The sequence below is a fragment of the Dasypus novemcinctus genome, chromosome 6 (genome assembly GCF_030445035.2).
Source record: "Dasypus novemcinctus isolate mDasNov1 chromosome 6, mDasNov1.1.hap2, whole genome shotgun sequence".
In the NCBI taxonomy this organism is placed as follows: domain Eukaryota; kingdom Metazoa; phylum Chordata; class Mammalia; order Cingulata; family Dasypodidae; genus Dasypus; species Dasypus novemcinctus.
In genome coordinates this window covers 45712439-45739198 of record NC_080678.1, presented here as the reverse complement: position 1 = coordinate 45739198, position 26760 = coordinate 45712439, and the positions used below count along the sequence as shown (strand labels likewise).

At 45.9% G+C, this 26760-nt stretch overlaps 1 pseudogene; it reads left to right on the top strand.

The window, feature by feature from the left end:
- LOC101432570 (cytochrome P450 2C19-like) overlaps positions 1-26760 on the top strand; it is a 256387-nt pseudogene that overhangs the window by 16476 nt on the left and 213151 nt on the right.

Here is a 26760-nt window from a genome sequence, read left to right as displayed (position 1 = left end):
TCAAGGCTCATGGAACCTCCAGCCATTGGGAGATCATTTCTCTAACAGATTGGGCCAGAAATTAAGGGCTTCCTTTGACTTTGCCCATGATCAAAATGACCATAGGTAATTGTACACTCTGCAGCCAAACATGTCATTGGTGACTCACCAGATATGGCAGTATTCCCTGAAAGATCATCCTCTATATTTGATGGCACGTTGATTCCACTGAACCACTTCCCCTTTGGCAGGGGCTATGTGCTAGTCCCTGTGATAGATATCTACAGTAGCTTCCTACTTTCCTTTCCAACTAGATAAGCCTTAGCTGAGATGACAATTAACAACTTCACAAAACTCCTTTGGGGCCTGGATATAATTCAGACTAGGACTCTTCATTTTATGACTTAATGCAATGCAACAGTGGAACTTTGCTGGGAACAAAGGTATTCAACAGAATTTCCACTTGGTATATTGTTCTCATGTGACTGCCATGATTAAGAGACATAATGATCTCCTCAAACAACTTTTTAAACTCCATTTTAGCTAGTGAACCCCCATATATGTCTCTCTCACCAAGCCTTAAACTGTCTTAATTCAAGGCCCATTGGCCAGCTCACACTGACTTTAAGCAAACCTTCCCATCACTCTTTCCTATCTTTAAAGGGAGGTACTATATGTCTTGTCTCCATGACTTGTCTCTAGACTTACTATAACTAGAAATCCCCTTAATAATGCTTCTCCTTATTTCTATAGATTTTCAGTCTTGTCCCCACCGTGTAGTGGCTGGAGGCGCTATTAAGGGCACATACTCTCCTGAGGCCATTAACCATAGATTGCCCCATGAGTCAGCCACATGCTGATCTGGCATGGGACCTATTTGAGCCTGAATTTCCACCATCTAAGGACCTTCCCCAATATTTTGGTTACAAAAGGCGGGTAATCAATCCAGGCTCCCCCTCTGATCCCCTCCAAGAAATTGAAATCATTGTTATACTCCTGGGCACACCACAAACATTTTTGGTCTCCTTCACCTTACTGGATAATACCTCAATACTCACATGTCTAAAGTGAAATTGTTTAGAGGTTACTAGGTTACTACTATCTTCACTTCTAAAAGTTAATGGAGATTATTACATCCCTCAGGAAGCAGCTGCCTCGTATCAATCAGTCCACCCCTCAAGTTCCTTGGGAGAGGATCTCCCACTTCACAGCACCTTCTCCTACTTCTCTCCTCCCAGGCCTTGTGGTGTTGTACATAGCACCATAAGCTTAACAAGTCAAGATTATTAAGGCTAATCAATGTCTCAAACTCTGGTTTTTCACATGTCTAAAGTCAACATATCCTCAGACTCCTTAATTGAGGCCAAGGGTCTCTGGGAATAAAACGTAATTTGTTGGCCCTAGATTAAGTACTGACTGCCCAAGAAGGAGTTAGAAAAATCCAGGGAAATACCTGTTACACGTGCCTAATTAATACTGGTCAGTTTGCCACCCTAAACCAAAAAATACACCAGGATATTATTGTTATTAAAAACAATAAGTCATACTATTAACACAGTTTACAATGTCAACAAAATATTGTTAGACACCCCAGAAATTTCTGATCTGTTTCCTTGGCTAATGCCACATAAATAGAGACTTTAGTTACGAGCCAACCCATAAGGATTTCCTATACTTCTGCTTGTTTTCCTCCTTCTTACTCTCCTAATAACAGGTTTTCTTTGCTATATAGGCTAACTTTTGCCCTATTCCTTAGAAGTATCAACCATCATTTGGGCTGCCCAAATACCCCAGATAATTGACTTCAAAACTGATGTCAAGACATCTAGGGGCTAACTGTAATATGTTTCAGAAGGGCTGTCTTGACACAGTTTTGAGGACATGGTCAAAGTTCTGATTTTTCCCTTATGGGTGCAAACCAACCACCTCCTTTATCAGGTTCTAACACTCATTGATTACAACATCCAACTGTCATCCATCTGACATCCAACTGTCAGAAGCCCCAGATTATCAAACATCTAGAAACTATCCCTTCTTCTTACAGCCTACAGAATTGTTCAAAAATACCCAATTCATGAAAATCCCCAAAACCTAAGTATCTCTACCATCCTTGCCATACATAAGCCACCTCCTACAGTTCCAGATTGCCATTATCCTTTCCCTGGGTACAACCCCCTGTGTGGTCCTGCATGACAGCCATCTCATATAAAGAGTTGTAAGTAACAGAGTTCTGCCTTTCATCTATTCTAGTACCTTTGTTTTGTATCCCATCGTCCAAAGAATCTATAATACTACCTAGTATCTATAATTGTAAAACAATAACTGGTGGTTTGGACTGTATGTACCCCAGAAAAACAGGTTTTTAAACTTAATCTATTCCTGTGGGTATTGAACCCATTGTAAATAAGATGTTTTTATGAGGTTACATCAGTTTGGGTGTGTCCCACCTCTATCAGGATGGGTCTTAATCCTATTACTGGAGTCCTTTATAAACAGGAATGAAATTCAAGCAGAGAGAAAAAGCCATGGAAAGTAGAAGCTAAAATTCCATGGAACCCAGAAGAGAATGGAGAGGACAGGAGAGGCCACCATATCAACTTCTGAGTTGAGGCTTTGGTAACTAAGAAATATGCCTCCTATAGCTTATGGAGCAAATATGCCCATGGGGTTTTGCCATAGATGCTTTCCTCCATAAGTCTCTTGCTACACACTTTTGGAATGCCAACTCCTGGTGGTGTATTAAGCTCTGCCAGAGAATGAGGCCATCATAGGCTCCCAGAGAGTGGGCCTGACAATGGGGGCCTTTCCAAACTGCAGGAGGAAGAACTGCATATAATGCTACTTCCAACTGAATAAGAGGCTATCAGTGTAGCTGTTTGGGACAAAATAAAGTGCAGGCTTAAGGAGGCATGTCTATTCACTGAATCCTGGGCTGCAGCCAATTGACTGGCAATGTGGTCTGACCAATAGAAAAAAGATTTCCTCATCCAGGTTTGTGGATGGTAAGTTGCCCTTCTCCCATTTGGACTGCCCATGTTTCAGCCCTTAATAGAGCCAGCAACCTGGAGGATTAATTGAATTCTCAAGCAGACAGACTGGCACAGATTGAGGAACTGAAATCTTGGGCCAGCCTGTGTAACACAGATATCCCTCCGGTAGACTATTCCTGAATCATGCCCTTTCAACTTGCTAAGTGGGCACAAGAATCCTCAGGTCACTGAGGCATTAAGTGCCCTATCAGAATGAACTCTCACTTGAGACTTCTTCCTTAGTCTTGCCTTGGGAAAAATTGTACTTCCATAATGTGACTTGTGCACTCCAACCAGATGTCTGTACTACCCAAGGTAGTTCTGTTCCTAGTGGGACCTTACTCTAGAGTTGATGGCAGGTCAATTACACCCTTACTGTGGTTGGTACTTATACTGAGTTCCTGGTAGCCCACCCCACTTTACTTAAGATCATTAAGACCATCATTCAGGGACTCACCAAAACTATGTTAACATTCTTTGTATACTCAGAATTATATTCCAATCAGGGCACTGACTTTACAGCCCAAACAGTTCAAAGATGGGTTTTATAACAGTGAATACAATGGAATTTCCATCTCCCTTATAGGGCTCAGGTCATGGGATTTAGTGAAAGATATAATAGGCTTCTCAAAGAACTTCTTTTCTTAGTACAGGGTAGTAAATGGACTTCCCTTTAGGCATCACCATTGCCTCAGGCAGTGATCTCTTTAAAATCCTAACCCTTAGTGTCACTATTCCCTACTCCAGTGAAACCCAGACACTCCAATTGCCCTTATTGGCAATTAAAGGAGACACCACTGAAGTCCATTTTTGAAGACTAACTCGCTATGTGGCCCATAAATGCCAATACCCCCTATACTTATGGAATTTCAATCCTGCCCCCATCTACAGACCCCTTAACCATAGCAGCTCATGGTAATGCCTTAACCCATTTACTCTGGGATATTCAACACATACCCCTCTACCCAAATCAGAGACCTATTCAAAATTTTCAGGATATAAGGGCTGGCTATTTAATCCAGTTTCCAACTCTGATCCCTCATAGGCTATAGAAATCATAGTTCCAGACCCCACTCCACAGATAGTGTGAATAGCCAAGAGAGGAGACAAAACTCAACACCTCATTAATGAAAACAACATTTGCCCATAATGACACTGGAAATAGCACACCTTCATCCTCAGTCTCCTCACCCATACCAGGAGAAGACCCAGCCTGAAGGATCCTGTAATCATTGTGCATGCCCAGAAAAAACCCAAGCAAGATGGTCAGATATCACTGCATGTATTGTTCTATTGAGCATTAGCCTTTGTATGCACCCTCCACTTTCTAACCATATAGCCTGGTGCAAGCCACAACTGCTCATGGGATGTGCTGGGACATTCATTAGACCCAGCTCTTAATATAAATATGGGAAATGGCTCCCAAGACAAATAGAAAAACTCCAGCTTACAAAGAAAAATGGCAGGAATGGCAGGTGTCTAAAAACAAAAAACTACCAGGCAAAATAAATCCCCTTCAAAAACTAGCAGGAGAGACTTTCTCTCTCCATCTTGGTGGGCTTGTTCAAGATGGAATTCATTGAGAAGGGAAAGCCTAGGTCTTCAGCAGCCTGTATGCCAGACTAGACGTGGCACTGTAGAGACCTCCATAACATCTGCTACAACCCTACTAAAATAAAAAATGATGTAGTTCAAAATGATTCCTAAATAGAAGCTGGTCATATGATACCAGAGAAATGAAATTTCAAGAGAGCAAAACTAGATGTAAGTCTTCTTTTCCAGTCTGGACCCCATCCCATGGCTGCTTTAAGTCTTGGATTTACAACTCATGATGACCACATTTTTTATGCATGAATGTAGATGATTCTTCAAATTAAAGATGGAAACTGACTTTTTTCACTAGAAGTTGTCTTCTAGAATCAACTTGCAAAAAATGTAAGAATCAGCAAAAGGAAGAGTAAAATATTTTTTCTACTATCATTCTTAGATCCCCTCTTAGATTGTAAGCTCCATGAAAGCAGAATATCTTCCTTATCCCTAATGCCTGGCCCAGAATAAATCTTCACACACACACACACACACACACACAAAACTAGCAGGAAAAAATTCTCTTCAGTATTTAGTCACCTGTAAGCAGGTTCCCCCTGGAACCCTAACTTTAACCTGTAATCAGTCCTAAAGGTCATCCAAAAGGTAGAAAACTTTATTAAACCAACATCTAAATACTTAACAACTCTGCCCTCTTGAGCTCTCCTGGTGGTGTCCAGAAGACCAGATAAATTTAGCCTCAGATGAGCCTTAGTATCTACAGGATATATGCAATATTCTATCCAACAAGCCCTGTTGCCTAAATTCCTTCACCTGGGCCCAAGGAGGGCATGCAGGGACTCCTACCCCATAGTCCACTACAGTCATAGCTAGATTAGGGGTGGGAGGGAGCAGGGAGCCTATATCTGGGCTCAGGAGAGATGAATTTACCACCAACCTAGATGGCACAGGACACTGCGCCCCCCCCACCACCACCTCCAGTCCTGCTACAAAACCAAATATGCCACTCACATCAGCCATTGGTTGTTAAACATCACTCCTTCTGCTATGCCAAATCCAGAGGTAGCCTGGTTTCAAAAATTTGATATCCTGGACTATTTCCTTTTTCCAGAATTTTCTGTGTGCCTAATCTCAAACCCAGGCCCTCAATTCTTCACTTCACTTACAGACCCTCTGCTAAACTGAGAGTAACAAATCACACAAATATAACACCACCTTAAGCCATCTAGGCTTGGCAAACAAACACTGCTTGTTGCACAACTTCTCCCTACTCCTCGGCTCTCTCTCCTAAGTGAAGGGACACTTTGAGGATGTCCCAGTTCTCTGTGCCCTCCTATGTATATAGGGTGACTGCTTCTTGTGGGACATGCATTGAATGCCCACTATTTCCACACCATGCTAATCCATGTTCACTCTCACAAGGGGCTCTCAACTTAAAAGACAAAGACAGAGATGCACATAAATGAAACTATAAAGTATTGTTGAGAGGATAGTGTGGGAGACAAACAGGAATGGAGAGGGGGAAAGATCTGAGCTGAATATCAAAATATCGGAAGATACCAACTTCCTGTTCCATCCATGAAGCAGTAGAGAGTGTCAGATTTACCCTCTTGTTCTCTGTTGCCAAGCTGCACATTCAGAATTCTCACCCCTTACTATTCATAGGAACCCCTTCTAGGATCTGCCTGATATGGGTAACTCTCCAGTGCCTCCTGATAATTGTTTACTTATGAATATTTTTTTCCAGATTTAAACGTTATTGTCTTTGGTAACTTGAGAATGATCAAGCTACACCACTATTACCAGAAGGTGGAACTCTCCCAGGCCATCATTTAGCAGAAGGGAACAAGCCCCTCTTCCTCGCCAGCACCACACCTCCAGTCCCAGATTGAGTAGCAGTGAGCAGAGACGGGAGATCTTTCATCCTGATTTCAATCCAGCACTAATTCCCTGACCTCAGTCTGCAAATCCTTCAGTGAATGGCAAGGAGAACAGTGGGACCACATCTAGAGCTGAGATTTCTCACAAAGATGTTCTGTCATGGGGATATGCCCCTGGGACCCAGGCCAGAATGAATTTGTGCTAGGAAAAGTGGGAGCTCAGATGCTACTCTTAAGAGAAGGCAGGGCCTCCCTTTCTTTGATATCTAAGATGAGCTCAGAGAGAGCGAGAGATGGATGCAGAGGTTGTCATACTCTGGACTGTAAGAGATGGAAGGAGGGTCTGGCTTGCTAAGACCCCAGTGTCTTGTTCATGGCCTGGCCCACACCAGGCCCAGGACCCATGTTCATGATCTATATTAAACATAAGGGAGGAGAGAAATATTTAGAATGATCTGTTAAAGAAAGAGGGGATGCAGACAGAAATGCAATTGGAGAGACTAAACCAGAGCCAGTAAGCTGCCCGAAGGCTTAAGCATCCCAGCAGTGCAAAGGACACTTTGGTGGGAGGAAGATGACTGGCAGATCTTTATTGGGTACCTGGTATCTGCTGCCCTTTTTGGTCATTTTTAGAGCAACATCTCATTGGATTCCCACAAAAATAAGGTCGGAGTCTTCCAAAAATGGTAGAACTGAGTGTCAGCAAAGCAAAGCAAAACTAGCCACAGCCGGATTGCTCTCCCCTCCCCTTGACAGCTTTGCTGATTTCTCAATTTCACCAGCCCTGTTTGTTCTAAATTGATGTGTAGTTACTGAGGGTACTTTACTAAGGAAAAAATATTTAAAGGACTGCAGTTCTAAAATACTTTGTCTCTCATGTTCACAGGGAAGCTGACAATTTAAAGAGAATATTCAGTTCCATTTTATTTCTTTTGATTCTCTCACTTCTTAGCCTAAGGTAAAATTGTGCCCATGTTAGAGTTGAGAAACCTGGACCTTAGAGTTTCATTGCCTTGGCAAAGGATTCAGTCTACAGATAGTAGAGATGAGGCTGGAACCCATGTCCCCTGACTGCATGTTTCCCTCCAAACAAAAGTTCGATTCAACCTCGGAACCACCATTTACTGAGTGTATTATGTTTAAGTATTTTGTAATTTATCCTAATCATTGACTTTCAGAGCAAACCTTTATTGAGTTAATAATTACTGCAGCAAGTCAGGTATTCCTGTAGGTCAGGAAATTTCAGTTATGTAACCTTTTTAGGACTTGAGTTAGCCATTTTTCTAGGGCAATGAGAAGCAGTAATTTAGCTTGGTTCACATAGCTCGGAACTTGCAATAAGAGGTGAGAAGTTCTGAAGCAAATGACCCTTTGAGCTATAAACATGAAGAGCTGGTGAACAATTGTCAATGATTCTAAGACCTGAAAAAAAAAAAAAAAAAAAAACTGGGAAGAACCACTTGTTCTTCTCAGAGGCAGATTCTGTCCCTGAAACTAAAAGGTCGTGACCACTGGTAATAGTGTGGGTGGCTGAATGGCACCTCATCATCTCCAAACTGGAGGTTGCAGACTTGAGACCAACAATCACCCAAACTGCAGTTAAAATCAAGCTTCCAGAAATGGTTTCTCAGGATCCTCAGGCATTTGATGAACAGTATCATGTTATGATGAGCACTTGGCAGGGAGCATTTGCTCCTTGATATCTAGGAGACAAGGGGACTCTTGTCCTTCTCCTCAGGCCTACCCCTTGACAGCCGAGTGGTCCTTCTCCTCTGTTTCTCAACCCCATGATTCCTCTTGATCCAAGTCAGCATCCTCTATTGTCCCCTCCTCCAGAAAGCTGGGGGTACCCCTCTGAGTCAGTTTCCCACCAAGGAATTGTCGTCTTTTCCAACTTCATAGCCTGGGATTTTCTCTGGACCAGAAAATGCTTTTTCTCCTCAACCAGAAAATGAAAGTGAGTAACCTCCTGGCTTCACTCAGCCTTTAGGACCTAGTAAACAAACTCCTGAAACATAGTAGGACTCTTAAATCACTTAGTGTCTACTTTTCCCTCACAATATTTTCAAGTTCCATATACTTCTTTTTAGGATAGAAAGTTCATTTATTATAAGAAGTTAAGAAGTTTTTGTTTTCTTTCATCTTGCATCTTCACAGTCATAAACATTTCAGGATCAACTCAAAAATAGAGATCATTTCAATTATTCTCATTACATTATACTCAATAGACAATACAAGCAGAGATTTTTATTTGGTGGGTCAGTTCATTCTTCTTTAAACAATACAATATTAGCTATGAGCAATTTAGCCCACAAAGGCACTGAAATTGGAAACAACTTTGCCCTCTGTGACTGTCTCTATATACCATGGTTACAAGAGAAAGGTGAAAATTGCTTTGTAGTGTCACTACATTATTATTGAAGTAAAGAATGATTCATGTATGGTGTTTGAGTGGAGAGAGCAATATGTGGAGCTGGGAGACTGGTAGGACTGAACTTATCCTCGTCTAGTTTCTCTGGCTGTGCAGGGCTCTGGAAGGACTGTAATGGCAGTTCTCAGTATAAAGGAAAATGGACTCAGGCTGAGACCTTCACTTCTGTCCCTCCTTGCCTGGACCCTGGGCCACTGGGACATTGTTTTAGTTTCATGGCTGGTAAAAACAAATGCCATACAATGGGTTGGCTTAAAAACAGGGATTTATTGGCTCACAGTTTCAGAGGCTAGAAGGTTTGTTTCCTCCCAGGGTTGGTCTCCTCTGTCTGGGCAGCAATATTTGGGTCCTAGTTTTTCCATCACAAGGCATCACAAAGGTATCTTTTCCTTTATCTTCCAGGCTCCAGTACTTCCAGCTTCTGGCTGCTCCCTTTGGCTTCCAAATTTCTTTGCTTTAAGGACTTTAGCCATATTGGACTAAGGCCCATCCTCCTTTAGTTTGTGCACATCTTAACTAATAACATCTTCAAAAGTCCTATTTACAAATGGGTTTATACCCACAAGACCAGGGGTTGAGACCTGAACATGCCTTTTGCCGGGGACATGGTTCAATCCCCAACAGATGTTTAAACTTTTCATCTGGAATGATGGGCCTATCCCAGTGCCACCCCCTCATCACACAGTAATGTTGCCTTTCACATGCTGATGTCCTAAGCAGCGAATGAGTCAAGGCCTTAAAACTGGAGTATGGGGATGGAAGTAGCTCTGCCCTGCAGCTAGACTGAGATAGAGTCATACATGGGCCTGGGGTTTCTATTTTTATTTTTTTGTTAAATTTTTCCATTTCCTTTTTTCAAGAGGTACCGGGGATTGAACCCAGGATCTTGGGCATGGGAGGCAGGTACTCAGTCATTGAGCTACATCTGCTCCCTGCCCACCCCTAGGGTTTTAGTGTGGGCATGTGGGAGGCTATAGGAAAAGAGAGACTTGGTGAAGCTGAGTATTGACTACTGACAAGAACAGACTCGGATCTGGGGCCCAGGGCAGTGTCTCCCTATAGACAACAGGCCAGGCTGTGCCAAATCCCAGTCTAGTCCAGAGCCACAACCTTTCTTGGCAAAGTAGCTGTCAAAGCCTTCAGGGAAGCCATATCACAGCACCTTTGTGGTAAACCAGATCAAGGTTTGTCAAGGGGCTCCAAAAATTGGAGGTCACCTGTTACCAAGCCTAGGCTTTCCATCTGTTCATGGTTTTCTACCATAAATATTCTAGTGCTCCTTCTTCCTTAACTTTCTGAAAGAGTTGTGTAAGATTGATATTGTTTCTTTCTTCTGTTGATAGAATTCACAAGGAAAGATATCTGACTTTGAAACTCACTTTGTCGGGTCTGTTTTGATTATAAATTCAACTTATTTGGTTAGTATGCTACATTTTAGATTATCTTTTATACGGTGTCATTTTGTGAAGTTTAGCTTATTTTGTGTTTTGGGGCATCTCCTTGGATGGAAAGCTGCAAACTCAGAGACTCCACCCACGACATTTCCCTTTTCCACATGTAATCCCCTCCAGTATCTGATTGATTGGATAGACAGAACGAACTACCTCACCATCTCCTGAAAGTGGGCCCCCTTCACTGCATCATCAAACAGAAATAAAATGGACCCCCTTTCTTCCCCACCACTTTAGCTCCTGCTCTAGAAAGAGTAGCTGGGAACAGGTTGGGTAACTGATTTCGATGTCCACCAATTGCTTAATTCAGTGAAAGAAAGGCAAGAGACCCAGGGGGACCACATGTGGAGGCGAGGTTTCTTACAAAGCCCTGTCATGACCTACCCCTGGGAAACTGGTCCCAGGCCAGAGATTTTTCCTCTAGGAAGAGCGGGGTCTCAAATACAGGCTTTAGGTAAAAGAGGGATTGCCTTCTCTTTGATTGCTGAGACCCACCCAGGAGACAGATGAATCCCAGGTTGTGTTAGAGTGACTGTGAGAGAAGAAGGGTGGGTCTGGCTCACCATGACCCCCAAGGCCCAGAGACCACAATTATTGAATGTTTTAAAATGTGGGTGAGGAGAAAACAATTTAGAAACCCTTGTTAAGGGAAGGGCAGAAATTCGAGAGAGAGAATAAGCCTAAAGCCCTAATCTTCACTGAGCACTTTTGTGAGAGGGACAAGAAGAAATAGGCCTTTTTTGTGTACCTGCTTTCATTTGCCCTCCACTTGTCTTTGAGAAGCAATATCTCTTTGAATTTCCATATTAAGATGTGGGCTCTTCTAATAATGCCAAAGGCAAGTGTCAGGGAAGCAAAGCAAACAAGAGCAGAGACGGCCTTGTAGATGCAGCCCAGGCCTATGCCCTTTCCCCACCTGCCTAGTTTCCAGGTATTTCTGTGATATTTCATGACAAATACCCCAGAGTGGCCTGGCTAACCAACAGGACCTTATTTCACAGTTTTGGAGACCAGGAGCCCCAAATCATGCACTGGCAGGCCATGCTTCCTCCTGGTATCTGTGGTGGTTTGGTGGGGACTGGCCTATAGTCCTGCTGTCCTTGGCTTGCAGATGCAGCTCTGCCTGCCACGTGTGGTGATCTGTCTCTGCCCCTCCTCTGGTTTCCTGCTCCTCCTGCTCAGTCACCTCCCTATGAAGACTCTAGCCATAATGGATTAAGGCCACCCGTACTCACTTTGGCCTCACCTTAACTGATAACATATTCAAGGATTCTATTTATAAATGAATTCCCACCCATAGGACTGAGAGTTAGAACTAGAACATGTCTTTTTTGAGGGACCTCAATCCCAATACCACCCTTTGACCTCTCCAGCAGTGCACCTTCACCAGGCCCTTCCTTGTCGCTGAGAGTCAGTGAGGTAGACCGTGATACTCTGTCAGCCACATTCCTCCTCCCAGACAGAGTTCCTGAAAAAATATGTAGATACTGGTCCCAGCAATACCAGCCACTCATGCCCACCATGCACTAATCTTCTCAGTCACCCTGGCAGCAATTGTGACCATGTCCTAGGTCCTAGTACCACTGGGAAGCCCATACTCCCCTATCCCTGCTCATCTGTGTAAGGAGGTAGACACTTGACTGGTCTGAAACATGATCCTGAGTCAGAGATGGACTGCTCTGTCCTTGGGGCATAAAAAACCAACTGAGAGGGGATGATGGACATGAAGATGACAGGAACTAGAACAGAGCATGAACATCTTGGGCTGGTTTTAGAAGGGAACCTGAGCAATCAACCTCTAGAAGGTGTTTCTACCTATCTCATATTTTCTCAACTGGTGGATCATGAGGTAGCGGTACACCCTATGGGATGTGCTGGTGCAGGCTACAGATTAACCCTCAGTCTCACAGGCAGTGTCCTGTGACTCACTGCCTCCCTTCAACTCTTTGCTTCCCTCCCTGGGAATCTGGCCAAGCTGAGGTCTACATTACTCTGTGATGGTGGAAAACCTCACGCTGATGCTCTCTCTGCCAACTACAGGGGCAATGATGGGAAAGCTCTTCCATATGAAAATTTCCAAATAGGGTTTGGGGAACCTGGATTCTAAGACAAGGTTTGTACTGATGCACTGATGATGCTCTGCCTCTCTGAGTCACCAAACCTCCATTCCTAAAGAAAGGAAGGATTAGATTACTGGATGACTGAGATTTTTTCTGTTTCTAAATTATCTATGATTCTTTCATTCTATAAAAAGAGAAGGGACCAAGCAGGAGCCTCAGCAGAGAAAGAAGGAGAAGAGCATAGACACCCATCTCACAGGGAACAAAATGACTAAAGAGAGCCGTGGAGTGTATTTTGCCCCAAATAAGGAAATGTGGTTCTTTTAGAGTCTGAAGCTAAGTGTGTCAAGAAGTTAAAGAATTGTTTCTCTTTGTCCTGTATAAGGGGTTCACCAACCCCTGGTTCTCAAGTTTAAAAAAGGTTGCAAAACAGAACTTTTCTGACCTCTTGCATTAATCAACTGGTGTCAACTGGTGCTGCAATTATTAACTGGATCAATGTTTACTTTGAAAGTCACTGATTAGGATGAGTCAAAAAATACTGAATCATAGTACACACTCAGTGAATCTTAGTGCCCCCTGTTGAAGTGAATGCATACTTGGAGGAAAGCATACAAGAGTCAGAGGACATGGGTTCCAGCCTCAGTGCTACCCTCTGCAGACTCTGTGCTTGGCCAAGGTACTAAATCTCTGAGATCCACATTCCTAATCCTGAAAGTGGAAACATTTTTACCTTAGGAAAAGGTACTTGAGTGGATCAAAGAAATATGATGGGTGTGAACATTCTCTGTAAATTGACCATCTCACTGTAAACGGGAGATATAAAACATATTATAAATAGTAGTGCAGTTTTTCTATTAGCAACAGACCACAAAATAACCACGGCAATCAATTAGAACGCATATGACACATTGCCATGAGCCACAAGGTGTAATCCCAGGTGTGATTCCATCCTCATGACCACTAATGTTTCTCCCTCTCAGATCTGTGGCCTCTGTACACTGTGGCTGTTCTGTTCTGAATTCTGGACTGCTTAATGAAGTCCTTACCTCCTGTAGCAGTTCGATATTATTTATGAATTCCAAAAAATGATACTGATTATGTTTGTAAACAAGCCTGTTCCTCTGGGCATGATATCCCTTGGATTGTATTAAATCCAGAGGTTTCAATTTTATTTTATTAAATCAAAATTAGGGCTTTTGTTCAATCATATCATTAGGGCATGCAGGGTTGAGTCCCTTCCCTCTTGGTGGGTATAAAACAGATTCTCACATGAAAGTAGATACACAAAGAAGATACACAGAGGATCTTGTGGCCCAGTGAAGAGAGATGAGCCTGATAGTTTATAGCTGACCTTGTGAAGAGACCAGAGCATCTGAGCCCTATCTCAGCCTACAGCTGAGATTGGAAGAAGCTGGGACCATGGAGTCTTAAGAGGAAAGGGGAAGGCTAAAACCTCACAGGTATCACCCACCATCTTGCTGCAATACATGGCAACAGAGTTTTACATGAAAGTAACCTTGAGTTGGACTCTTTAGGGCATTTTAACTGTAAGCTTTTATCCCAAATAAATGCCCTTTATAAAAGCCAACATATTTCTAGTGCTTTGCATCAGCATCCTTTTTGGCTGAGGAATACACCTCCCATCACACCTGTTGTTCCCTCAATTATCTCTGTTTTTACTGTCTGTTAATTCGTTCCTTCTATTTCAGACAAGAACAGATAAAAAATGTAACAGAAGCAGTTTTGCCTGTAGGTGACTCAGAGGTGGGGAAGCCATAATCTCTTCAGCCTCCCCCTCAGTTCCTTTGACACTGGCTCTTCCCTCAGTTATGCTGAGCAAATTCACCTCTGCAGTGATGGAGAGAAGGAGAACTCCAGGCCTTTTTTCCTTTTCTTGAGCACCTATGGCCTAGAGTCAAATGAAGGGATTCTATTTAATATAACCCTGTGAATCAAGAACAGTCAGTGGTGTGTACATTCAGAGTAACTAATGTCTTGGAGTTTTGTTCTCTTTTACTAGAATTGTTCTCAAGGCAGCTGGGGTATAAGAAATAGTGCACAATGCCCATCAGATTATCTAAATTCAAATCCCAGTTTTGGCACTAATGAGCTGTGTAATACTGAAAAGGTCTCCTGTTCTCCCAAAGTCTCCCTTTCCTCATTTGTTTTTATTGTTGTTGTTAGGAGGGGATAATGGTAAAAGGAGTGCAAGTTTACTCAGGACTTACTAATTACTTGATGAATGTTTGATCATTCAAGATGTATGAATAATGTTTTATGTTGGCTATTTTATATTTAGGCAGCTGTGATGCCAGTAGAGTACATTAAAATATTTCAAAATGTGTCAATTTTCAAGGGCAAAATGAGGATTTTAATGTTTTCATAAAGCATAACAGGAGAAATGTTTTCAATACAGGTGTGGAATACATGGATTACCCTCAAGTCATAAATTCCCAATCGATTATTAGTCTGAGATTTGAGAATGTAGAGCAATTTTGTTGATTGAATCATTGACTTCAGGAACCACCTGGGTTTTAAAAAATTTATTTAATGAAGTTACCAATACCAGGGCTTCACTCCAGATCAACTAAATCGTAATCTCTAGGTTGCGGCTTTGGAAAAAAGCAAGACAAAAGAAAACTTTTTTTTCAACGGACCACAGTCTATTCAGAAAGGATTCAAGTGGATCTAACTGACTGCACACTTTGTAAAGTCCAGGAGTCACAACTTGAATGGGAAGAGAGTACTATAAAGCTTTGGGCTACACTTTCATAGTTGCCTTGGTGAGAAGAAAAGGCTCTAGTGGATCTAGTCACGGTCCTGGTGCTCTGCCTCTCCTCTTTGCTTCTCCTTTCTCTCTGGAAATAGAACTATGGAAAAGGGAAGCTCCTGCCTAGCCCCACTCCTCTCCCAATTATTGGAAATATCCTATTGGTAAATATTAAGGATATCAGAAAATCCTTAAGCAATGTAAGTATGCTTTATGCTCCTCCAGTGCCTTGCAAAAGGTAAGTAAATTAACTCCTGAGAGGAACTAAAATACATACTTGGAGGCAATGTATTAAAATAGATCATTGTAAAGTAAAAGTACCCTGTAGATCATGTTGTTTTTCTTGCTTTTTTGTTTGGTTTCTGTCATATCAGAAATAATGAAATGAAGTAATGCATTTTGTGGGAAGAGAAACTTTAAGGTGTTGTAAGGTGGAATCAAATTAACAACATAGTCAAGGAGCAAAAGCAGGGAGTGTGCTGCCCTCTATTGTTTCAAAGCCTTGGCTAAGATTTTTAGGCTGAAGGTCAAGCTAAGAGAAGTGTTTTTGTGATTGCAGATTTCATTCTAATAAGTCATCTACTGCCTAAACCCTGTGCTTTACTCTGATTAGCCATGATGATTAAATTTTTCTGAGAAAACCAACTAGGCCTGATATCAAGGAAATAGTTACGGGAGCTCAGGACCAGCATGAGTGATGAAAGCGAGAGAACTAATCAGTCAGTGGCCACTGGGTGGGAACGAAATCCTTTTGGATGCTACAAGAAGCTGCTGCCTGTGACCTATGAAGGCTTCAGGGTGAAAGAAATTGTTCTTCCAGGATGTGCTACATATCCTGGCACAGCCCCTGTGAAGAACACTCTCTTCTCTTTTAGCAATACCAGCAGAACACTAAAGGGCCAGACTTAGAATCCTTTGAGGTAGTTTTCAAAAATAGAGATTTCTATTCTTCATCCCAGAACTACTAAACAGAATCCCCACAGGAAGAACTTCCCAGGTAATCCCGATGTGGTCAGCTAGGATTGGATCAAAATGAGCATTGGAAACTGATGAGGCCAATCAGCAAGGGTGCAAGTGTGGGTCTTCTACTTACTAGATGGGGGACCATGGATACAAAATTTAAATTCCCTAAACCTCAGTTTCTTCATCTGTAAAATGGAGCTAAATAAACCTTGCTCAAGCTAGTGATAATGCCACCTCCCGGGATACCAGAGACCCTCCATAAATAATCATTATGTTTATGTATAAACTTCAGAATATCTTAAGCTGCATACAGCAGAATAAAAACATCAACAATAGACTGATAGTATCAGCCTGCCCAATGTACGCACAATATGTAGACCAAATAGTGACTTTGCTAATATCGACACCTTCTTTCTACTTCCCAGCTCTCTGAGACCTATGATCCTGTGTTCACTCTCTATTTTGGCATGAAGCCCACTGTAGTGTTGTATGGATATGAAACAGTGAAGGAAGCTCTGACTGAATGTGGAGAGGAGATTTCTGGAAGGGGCAATTTTCCATTGGTGGAAAAAGCAAATAGAGGACTTGGTAAGTGGATATGTTCAAGAGTTGGGCATGGTGATGGGAGGGGATGCGGGGGATTGAAAACAATCTTGAAGAGCTCCTCAGCACAACTTGGTCCATAGTCTAGCTCTCCATTGTCAGCATCTCTTCCTAGTGTCCACTGCCCCTCTTTGTAGGAGTCGTTTTCAGCAATGGAAAGACATGGAGGGAAACCCACCTCTTCTCCCTCATGACCCTGTGGAGTTTTGGGGTGGGGAAGAGGAGCATAGCAGACCGTGTTCAGGAGGAAACCCGCTCCTTGTGGAGGAGTTGAAAAAAACCAAGGGTAGGTGAACCTTTATGCTGTATCCCTGACCTTCCCAGACTTCCCTCTTCTCTAATGACATCCTTGGAGACCTTTCAGGAGCAGCCGAATCTTTCCTCTAGGTTGTGGGGTCAACCCCCAGGTGGAGGAGGGTGGGTTTAATGCAAAGCCCAAAGGGAGCTTTTATGTATCTATGCTTGTGTGTGTGTGTGCATGCATATATGCCTGATTGTGCATATCAGAATATCATGGAGATAAAGGTTCTTGCATCTCATTTTTTCCAAGCGTTAAAGAGTCATGTTTCATCCTTATCTTTATGTGAATTACCTATTCTAGAACAGTTCACCAGGAAGCACTTATCCATGGACACCATGGGAACAGCCTCATCATTGTCCTGCAGGGCATGAAACAAATGACATGTGCTTTTCCTCACTGGCAAGACTGAGGGTTTCCTCCAAGGCTCAGGCTTGCAGTTCTGCCCAATTGTGATGCTTACCTGTGGAATTCCCAGGTGAAGACTCACCATTGTGACTGCCCTCTAAATTCAGGAGTATTTATAAACTACCAATATGAATTGTTTCATGTTACTCACTACTTATGCAACTGACTTATATAAAAATATATGTCAAGGGGGTGGAGTCAAGATGGCCACAGAGTAAGGAGCTCCTGGATTCCGCTCTGGAAACAGGATAGTTGGTGGTCACCCAGAGCTACCTGAAGCACCTGTTTGGAGGACCCAGGATACGAGAGGATTATCTTGCAACACCCTGAGAGTATGGAAGGAGGAGAATACCCATCTGCACAGAATAATCATGAGGAGAACACTGCATGCCACTGAGTTCAGTGCCTGTGGCATGCAAGCCACCTTGGGAGCAATTCTGTGGTTGGAGTTGGAAGTTCCATCTCCCTCAATAAAAATGGGAGGAAAACACAGTGTGGCACCAACTTCAGCTACTGATTAGTGGATTTGGCAGGCTGAAGTAGAATCCTAGGAACAACTAAACTTTGAGCCCGACCAGGTCAGAGGGAAGCTGGTGGCTGCTGTTTTGACTCTGTCCCTGACACAAGGGGAAGGAGCATTTACTGAAAATCATAGTGCTTGTAAGGACCGGCTTCATTCCACCCAGGTTGGATTACAGGTTCCACCTCTAGCAGGAAGGAAGCTGGGGGGACCTGCACCACCTCCCTGGGGAGCTGCAAGCCACACCACAGAGGCTGGTGCCCATCCTGCTTTAGGGGTGCAAGCCACCTCAGGAGCTAGTCTGTGGCTGGAGTTGGAAGCTCCATTTCCCATAAAGGGTGGAGGAAGAGACAGATGTTGACTGACCTCAGCTACTGATTAGGGGACTCAGCTGGCTAAAGTATAATCTTAGGGACAGCTGGGGTCTGAGCATGACCAAGTGGTAAAGAGTCTGGTAGCCACCATTTTGACTCCACTCCCCAGCATGAGAGGAAGCCGGGCTGACTGAAATCCAGTGCAGTTGGAGACTGACTTTTTTCCACCAAGATCAGACTGCAGCCCTAGCCTAAGCTCCAGCCCCACCTCCAGCAGAGAGGTAGCTGGCAGGACCTGCACCAGGCTCTCCAGGCAACTGCAAGTGCTCTCCACTGGCACAGGATGAATAGTCAGTCACCTGCATCCCCACATCCCAAGAAAGCAGGAAAGGAGGTGGGTATGCTCAGCCTCTCTTGGTAATGGCAGGAGGTTTCAGCCCATAAAACAGGTTTGTTGAGTGCCTTTGAGCCCATCTCTACCTCTGTACTCCCACAGAATAGGAAGGGGCTGGTGTTGCCTCAACTTCTCAGGGCAACTTCAGACAGTTTTGGGCTGCACAAATCTGAGTGTTGGGCACCTGTGGCTCCACTTCCATCCCCAATAGGACGAGAGATGGACTGTGTTTGCCCAGCCTCTCTGGGTAACTGCAGGTCCTTTTACCCTACACAGCCTGCTCTGGTGGGTTCTTGTGGATCCACCCTAACCCCTAGTAGGAAAGAAGAGGACTGGTCTTTCCACAGCCTTTTTTTGGGCAGTGGGAGACCTTCAGCCTGCATGAACTGGATTATTGGGTGCCTATTGCGGCGGCTTGCTCTGTCGGTAGAGGTGGGGTCTGGCTGCGGACAAGGGGTCGGTCCCACTTGGGACGAGGGGTCGGTCCCACCTGGGACGAGGGGCCGGTCCGGCAGCAGACGAGGGATCGGTCTCACAAGGGGTTGTGCGGTTCGGCTGACGGGGTCGCCCGGCGAAGCCGGCGACGAAGGGGTCGCCCGGCGAAGCAGGCGACGAAGGGGTCACCCGGAGAAGCAGGCGACGAACTGGGGACAAGGGAGGCCAGGCCCTTGTTGGGGGTTCTCAGGACTGGAGGGCGCACGGCAGAAGTACTACCGCAGAGACAAGGTAAACACGCAAGTCCCCTTTATTGAGGGAGAGGCAACAGTTTTATAGGGGCTGGGGAAGGCTGATTGGTCGAAGCCACGCCCTGTTCTGATTGGTTGCCGGCGAAAGGTCAGTGGGCGGTACTGGACGGGGGAGGGGTGGTGGTTAGGGATTGGCTGTCGCTGTTGCTGGGGGAAGGGGCAGGGTTTAGGGATTGGTGGCTGCTGTTGCTGGGGTGGAGGGCAGACTTGAGTTTCCCGCCCACGCCTGGCTGTTGCTGCTGTCGGGGGGAGGGAAAAGGGTGGGCTGGATTTTTCCACCCACGCCTGGCTGTTGCTGCTGTCGGGGGAGGGGAAAAGGGCAGACTGGATCTTTCCGCCCACGCCCAGCTGTTGTTGCTGTCGGGGGAGGGGAAAAGGGCAGACTGGAATTTTCCGCCCTGCGCCTGCGCAGGGAGAAAGAAGAAGAAGGGTGCTGCCCCACAGGCATCGTGTGGCACCATCCGGGAGGAGGGGCGGCCACGGAAGCATGGCTGCCGAGAAGGGGAGACCTGAGGGCACTCTGCGCCCATGCCGAGCTCCCTTCAGGGGTGGCGGTGAGTCCGAACAGCCACCCTATTATGGGGGCAGCGGCTTGGCCTGCCGCGGCTGCTCCCCCGCCAGGCCAGCAAACCACACTTCAGCCCGAGGGGTGACCGCATTTCCCCCTTCTTTTCAAATAAGGGCCAGGATGGCAGCAGCAACAAGTAGCCGAGGCCCAAGAGGCAGTAAGCAATGAGGGAAGCAGGGCTGAAGAGGGAGGTGAGTATGACGGGGATATAAATGTACAATTTAGGGGGCGGTTTCTTGCCGTTGCAAGCAAGGGTGGCCAATGTCCGATTCTTGTTGATCTCAGCGGCTATAAGATCCATCTGCTGTTAGAAGTCCAGGATGACAGCGCGTTGCAGGTAGTTGATCTCTCCTTGGCAGCGAAGATATTGTAGGAGAGGATTACTTTTTCCTGCCAGAGGCTTACTGTCCAATTAAAAGGCTGATGGCTGGGGTTGGTGAGTGCAACGGGGAGTGTGAGGAAAAGAAGGGTGACGGTTTTGGACAAGAGGAGGCTTGGTGAAGTCATTATGGGAGGAAGATAAGGAGTAAAGCATAAAAGAGGATAATAAACAGAAAGGCGATGGAGAGTAGAATTCGTTGGCCGAGGTTCCAATCTTCTGGGGTGGTAGCAGCTAGACAGATGGCAGAAAATATTATCAAGAAAGCAAAGGTTATGAGGAAGAAATAAAGTATTAAAGGCTGTGGGGGAAGGGAGAAGATCATTTAGAGGATAGGGTTGAGAATGTTATGTTTAAGACAGAAGCTTTGTGGTTTGTAGGAGACTGCTTTATAAACAAAGGAGAATGAGGGCAGTAAATATAGTAATGATAGATAGGAAGATGACAGTGAGGAGGAGTCTTTGTTTAAGGTTCCAAGCATGCGGCGCAACAGTGGCTAGGCCGATAGCGAGGGGTGTTGCTAAATAGACAATGGCTGCAAAGACAAAATCATCTTCTGTTTCCTTAAGAATAACTTTTCTTTAAATACTTAGTAGCATGCAATATTAGAAACCGTTTCCTAAAAGCAAGTTGGCAGGGGAGCTTGGTTGCTGTTAATCTTTCCTGTTATAAAATTACCTTTTATTATTATTATCATCAATTCAGTTTTATATATATATATTTAAGAATGACCTTTTGGAATTAGCCATTTAATACCTTAATGTAAACAATGCTTTATTAAACCTTTTATTATTATTTATAACCATATAGACTATTGAAGATAAATTTTATCTTTACAGAACACATTCCCTTACGTAAAGTTATCACAATACCTTTTATACTTGCCGCATGCAAATTAAGTTTCAAGAGTTTATGAAAAATTAGCCATCCTACTTTAGGACAAAATACATCTTTTTGCAAAACTTATTACATTTCCGTTAGCATTTTTACAAACTTTTAACCTTTTTAATATTCATATAAGTTTTACATTCTTTATATTACCCTGTGAAGAAAAATAAGTTATTCATTTTAATCTAGGCAAGAACAACTTTTTATGAAGATGTACAGTTAATTTTGTTAATTAAGACTTACAATTTTTTAAAATTGTAGATATCTTATTAACATTTAAACTTATGTATTAATATAATAAACTTAAGTATTAATATAAGTGCTTATTTAATTTTTGGCCATTTGAATAGAGCTCTTTTAAAGATTTCTAGTAATTTATATTTACCATCTGGAGGTATCACAATATACGTTGACATTGAATGAACAGACAGACAAACACAGAACAATTACAACACATTAACAGAAATATATAATTTATTTACAGTTGACTCATAACTCTTACTTTCTTGGTATAGCTGCTTTGAAATCCTTTTTTATATAGCATATCATAGATTATACCCTTCAAGATTTCTTCTGGACTTCATGTTGCCTGTAATAAGCCAGGAGGGAATCTTTTACCTTCCTGCTCCACAGCAGAAGTGACCCTATCTATAAGGCGAGTGTAGGTATCCGGGTCCCAGAGCTGACACTTGGTAAGCCACAGATTAAAGGAGAGAAGAAGGTCCCAATATACTTGAAGCTGTTTCAAAGAGATCTTACACCGGTGAGTGTCTAGGAGACCGGCGAGAGCCTGAACTTGTGGGGCTTGCTTAGCAGATAGGATGTTACCCATTGCTAATGGCCTTTTGGAGCCGATAAGAAAAGGGGCCCTTACCTTGAGAGCGTGGCGATGGGAGCCGAGGTGCGTGGTGAGACGAGGGGTAGGAGCCGATGGGACTCCGACGGTGGTCGCGGGCCAAGAGAAGGCCCCGACGAGGGGAGGGTGGGACGACGAGCAGTGGAGCAAGGCAAAGGGGAGCAAGCACGGAGGGGAGGAGGCAGAGGTGAAGGCAGGGGTGGAGGTGCTCAGGCACGCGCTCCTGAGAGTTTTATTGGTGCCTCTTAATCATAGCGGGTCGGTATAGGCCCCCGACATGGAAGGAGAAAGCCATCCAGCGATTCTCCCAGACCGCCGTGGATCATATGAGGTCACCAAGGTTCAGGAGCAGCAATGCAGAGCGAAAAGATAGGGGTGAGAAGAGAGGAGAGCGTAGGGCTATGGTAGGGTTACTTCAGACGTGCAAGCGCGTGCTCCCGAGAAATCCAAGGCTCCTCTTAATCATAGCGGGTTGGTATAAGCCCCCGACATGGAAGGAGAAAGCCATCCAGTGATTCTCCCAGACCGCCGTGGATCGTATGAGGTAGCCAAGGCTCAGGTAGTAGCAATGTTGCACGAGAGAAGTCCCAAGGTGAGAAGAGAGGAGGGCGTAGGGCTGTGGTAGGATTACTTCAGACGTGCAAGCGCACGCTCCCGAGAAATCCAAGGCTCCTCTTAATCATAGCGGGTCGGTATAAGCCCCCGACATGGAAGGAGAAAGCAATCCAGCGATTCTCCCAGACCGCCGTGGATCGTATGAGGTAGCCAAGGCTCAGGTAGCAGCAATGTTGCACGAGAGAAGTCCCAAGGTGAGAGAGAAGAGAGGAGGGGGGGACCGCCAGGTTATGGAGTGAGGCTGTGGTGGAGTTGCCTTGCCCCACGTTGTGCTGTGGTGGGGTTGCTTTGCCCCACGTTGGGCGCCAACTGCGGCGGCTTGCTCGGTCGGTAGAGGTGGGGTCTGGCTGCGGACAAGGGGTCGGTCCCGCTTGGGACGAGGGGTCGGTCCCACCTGGGACGAGGGGTCAGTCGGGCAGCAGACGAGGGATCGGTCTCACAAGGGGTTGCGCAGTTCGGCTGACGGGGTCGCCCGGCGAAGCCGGCGACGAAGGGGTCGCCCGGAGAAGCAGGCGATGAAGGGGTCGCCCGGAGAAGCAGGCGACAAACTGGGGACAAGGGAGGCCAGGCCCTTGTCGGGGGCTCTCAGGACTGGAGGGCGCACGGCAAAAGAACTACCGCGGAGACAAGGTAAACACGCAAGTCCCCTTTATTGAGGGAGAGGCAACAGTTTTATAGGGGCTGGGGAAGGCTGATTGGTCGAAGCCACGCCCTGTTCTGATTGGTTGCCGGCGAAAGGTCATTGGGCGGTACTGGACGGGGGAGGGGTGGTGGTTAGGGATTGGCTGTCACTGTTGCTGGGGGAAGGGGCAGGGTTTAGGGATTGGTGGCTGCTGTTGCTGGGGTGGAGGGCAGACTTGAGTTTCCCGCCCACGCCTGGCTGTTGCTGCTGTTGGGGGGGAGGGAAAAGGGTGGGCTGGATTTTTCCACCCACGCCTGGCTGTTGCTGCTGTCGGGGGAGGGGAAAAGGGCAGACTGGATCTTTCCGCCCACGCCCAGCTGTTGTTGCTGTCGGGGGAGGGGAAAAGGGCAGACTGGAATTTTCCGCCCTGCGCCTGCGCAGGGAGAAAGAAGAAGAAGGGTGCTGCCCCACAGGCATCGTGTGGCACCATCCGGGAGGAGGGGCGGCCACGGAAGCATGGCTGCCGAGAAGGGGAGACCTGAGGGCACTCTGCGCCCATGCCGAGCTCCCTTCAGGGGTGGCGGTGAGTCCGAACAGCCACCCTATTATGGGGGCAGCGGCTTGGCCTGCCGCGGCTGCTCCCCCGCCAGGCCAGCAAACCACACTTCAGCCCGAGGGGTGACCGCATTTCCCCCTTCTTTTCAAATAAGGGCCAGGATGGCAGCAGCAACAAGTAGCCGAGGCCCAAGAGGCAGTAAGCAATGAGGGAAGCAGGGCTGAAGAGGGAGGTGAGTATGACGGGGATATAAATGTACAATTTAGGGGGCGGTATCTTGCCGTTGCAAGCAAGGGTGGCCAATGTCCGATTCTTGTTGATCTCAGCGGCTATAAGATCCATCTGCTGTTAGAAGTCCAGGATGACAGCGCGTTGCAGGTAGTTGATCTCTCCTTGGCAGCGAAGATATTGTAGGAGAGGATTACTTTTTCCTGCCAGAGGCTTAGTGTCCAATTAAAAGGTTGATGGCTGGGGTTGGTGAGTGCAACGGGGAGTGTGAGGAAAAGAAGGGTGACGGTTTTGGACAAGAGGAGGCTTGGTGAAGTCATTATGGGAGGAAGATAAGGAGTAAAGCATAAAAGAGGATAATAAACAGAAAGGCGATGGAGAGTAGAATTTGTTGGCCGAGGGGCTCGCTCGGTCGGTAGAGGTGGGGTCTGGCTGCGGATGAGGGGTCGGTCCCGCTTGGGACGAGGGGTCGGTCCGGCAGCAGACGAGGGATTGGTCTCACAAGGGGTTGCACGGTTCGGCTGATGGGGTTGCCCGGGAAAGCCGGCGACGAAGGGGTCGCCCGGCGAAGCAGGCGACGAAGGGGTCGCCTGGAGAAGCAGGTGACAAAGGGGTTGCCCGGAGAAGCAGGCGACGAATGGGGACAAGGGAGGCCAGGCCCTTGTCGGGGGCTCTCAGGACTGGAGGGCGCACGGCAGAAGAACTACCGCGGAGACAAAGTAAACACGCAAGTCCCCTTTATTGAGGGAGAGGCAACAGTTTTATAGGGGCTGGAGAAGGCTGATTGGTCGAAGCCACGCCTGTTCTGATTGGTTGCCGGCGAAAGGTCAGTGGGCGGTACTGGACGGGGGAGGGGTGGTGGTTAGGGATTGGCTGTTGCTGTTGCTGGGGGAAGGGGCAGGGTTTAGGGATTGGTGGCTGCTGTTGCTGGGGTGGAGGGCAGACTTGAGTTTCCCGCCCACGCCTGGCTGTTGCTGCTGTTGGGGGAAGGGAAAAGGGTGGGCTGGATTTTTCCACCCACGCCTGGCTGTTGCTGCTGTTGGGGGAGGGGAAAAGGGCAGACTGGATCTTTCCGCCCATGCCTGGCTGTTGTTGCTGTCGGGGGAGGGGAAAAGGGCAGACTGGAATTTTCCGCCCTGCGCCTGCGCAGGGAGAAAGAAGAAGAAGGGTGCCGCCCCACAGGCATTGTGTGGCGCCATCCGGGAGGAGGGGCGGCCACGGAAGCATGGCTGCCGAGAAGGGGAGACCCGAGGGCACTCTGCGCCCATGCCGAGCTCCCTTCAGGGGTGGCGGTGAGTCCGACCAGCCACCCTATTATGGGGGCAGCGGCTTGGCCTGCCGCGGCTGCTCCCCCGCCAGGCCAGCAAACCACACTTCAGCCCGAGGGGTGACCGCAGCCTATGAATCCACCTCCACCCCGAATTGGATAGGAGTAGTCTGGTGTCACCACAGCCTCTCTGGACAATGGTGGGTACTTTCAGTCAACAGGGACTGGACTGTTGGTTGACTGTGGATCCAACCAATGCCTTAGGAGAATAGAAAGGGGCTGGTGATTCCTCAACCTCTCCAGGAAATGGCAGGTATTCTTGGCCTAAAGGGACTGAACTGTTGAGCACCCATAGAATCACCCCTACCACCCAATAGGATAGGAGGGAGCTGGTGCTTCCTCAGCCTCTCTGGGCAACAGTGGGTACTTTCAGCCCACAGGATTGAACTGTGGAGCATTTGTGGCTCTGTTCCCACCCCCTAAAGGGCAGAAGGGACAGTACACCCTCAGCCTCTCAGGGCAACTGTGGGCATATTTGGCCCACAGAAGTTAGATTGTTGGGCACTCCACAGGGTTTATTCCCATCCCTGACAGGGAGAGGGTCTAATGCTATATCAGTTTACCTGAGCAACTGTGGCCATTTTGGACCCACACAGCATAGATTATTGACCAAAACTATAGCTCTGTCCCTGCCTAAGGTAGGGGATGAAGGAGTGTGAAGCTTCATCAGTGTCTCTGGGTGACTGCAGTCTTTTTGTGCCCAACTTGGATTATTATACATGGCTGCAGCTCTATCCCTACCCCTGACAGAAGAGAAAGGTAGCAGAAGCTTCCTCACATCCCAGAGCAAAGTGGGTAGCATCAGCCTACATAGCTTACAGCACCAACTACATCCTTGGCTCCTACTACACAACCTGCAAGGGAGAAAAGATAAGAAATCCCTAAACTAAAGGGAGAAACTGCACCCAGAATAAATACATCTAGCAAACCAGATGCAGAAATGCCAACAAAAAGTTACAATCCATACCAAGAAACAGTAAGAGATGGCCCAATTAAAGGAACAAGATAAGCCTTCAGGTGACATAAAGTAGTTGAGACAACTAATCTTAGATGTTCAAACAAATCTCCTTAATAAATTCAATCAGATGGCTAAAGAGATTAAGGATTTAAGAAGACATTGGATGAACACAAAGAAGAATTTTAAAGCATACATAGAAAAATAGAGACCTTTGGGAATGAAAGATGAAATAAATGGAATTAAAAATACACTGGAGAATTATAACAGCAGATTTGAGGAAGCAGAAGAAAAGATTGGCAAGCTCGAAGGCATGGTCTCCAAAAGCAAACAAACAAAAGAAAAGAATGAAAAAATTGAACAGGGTCT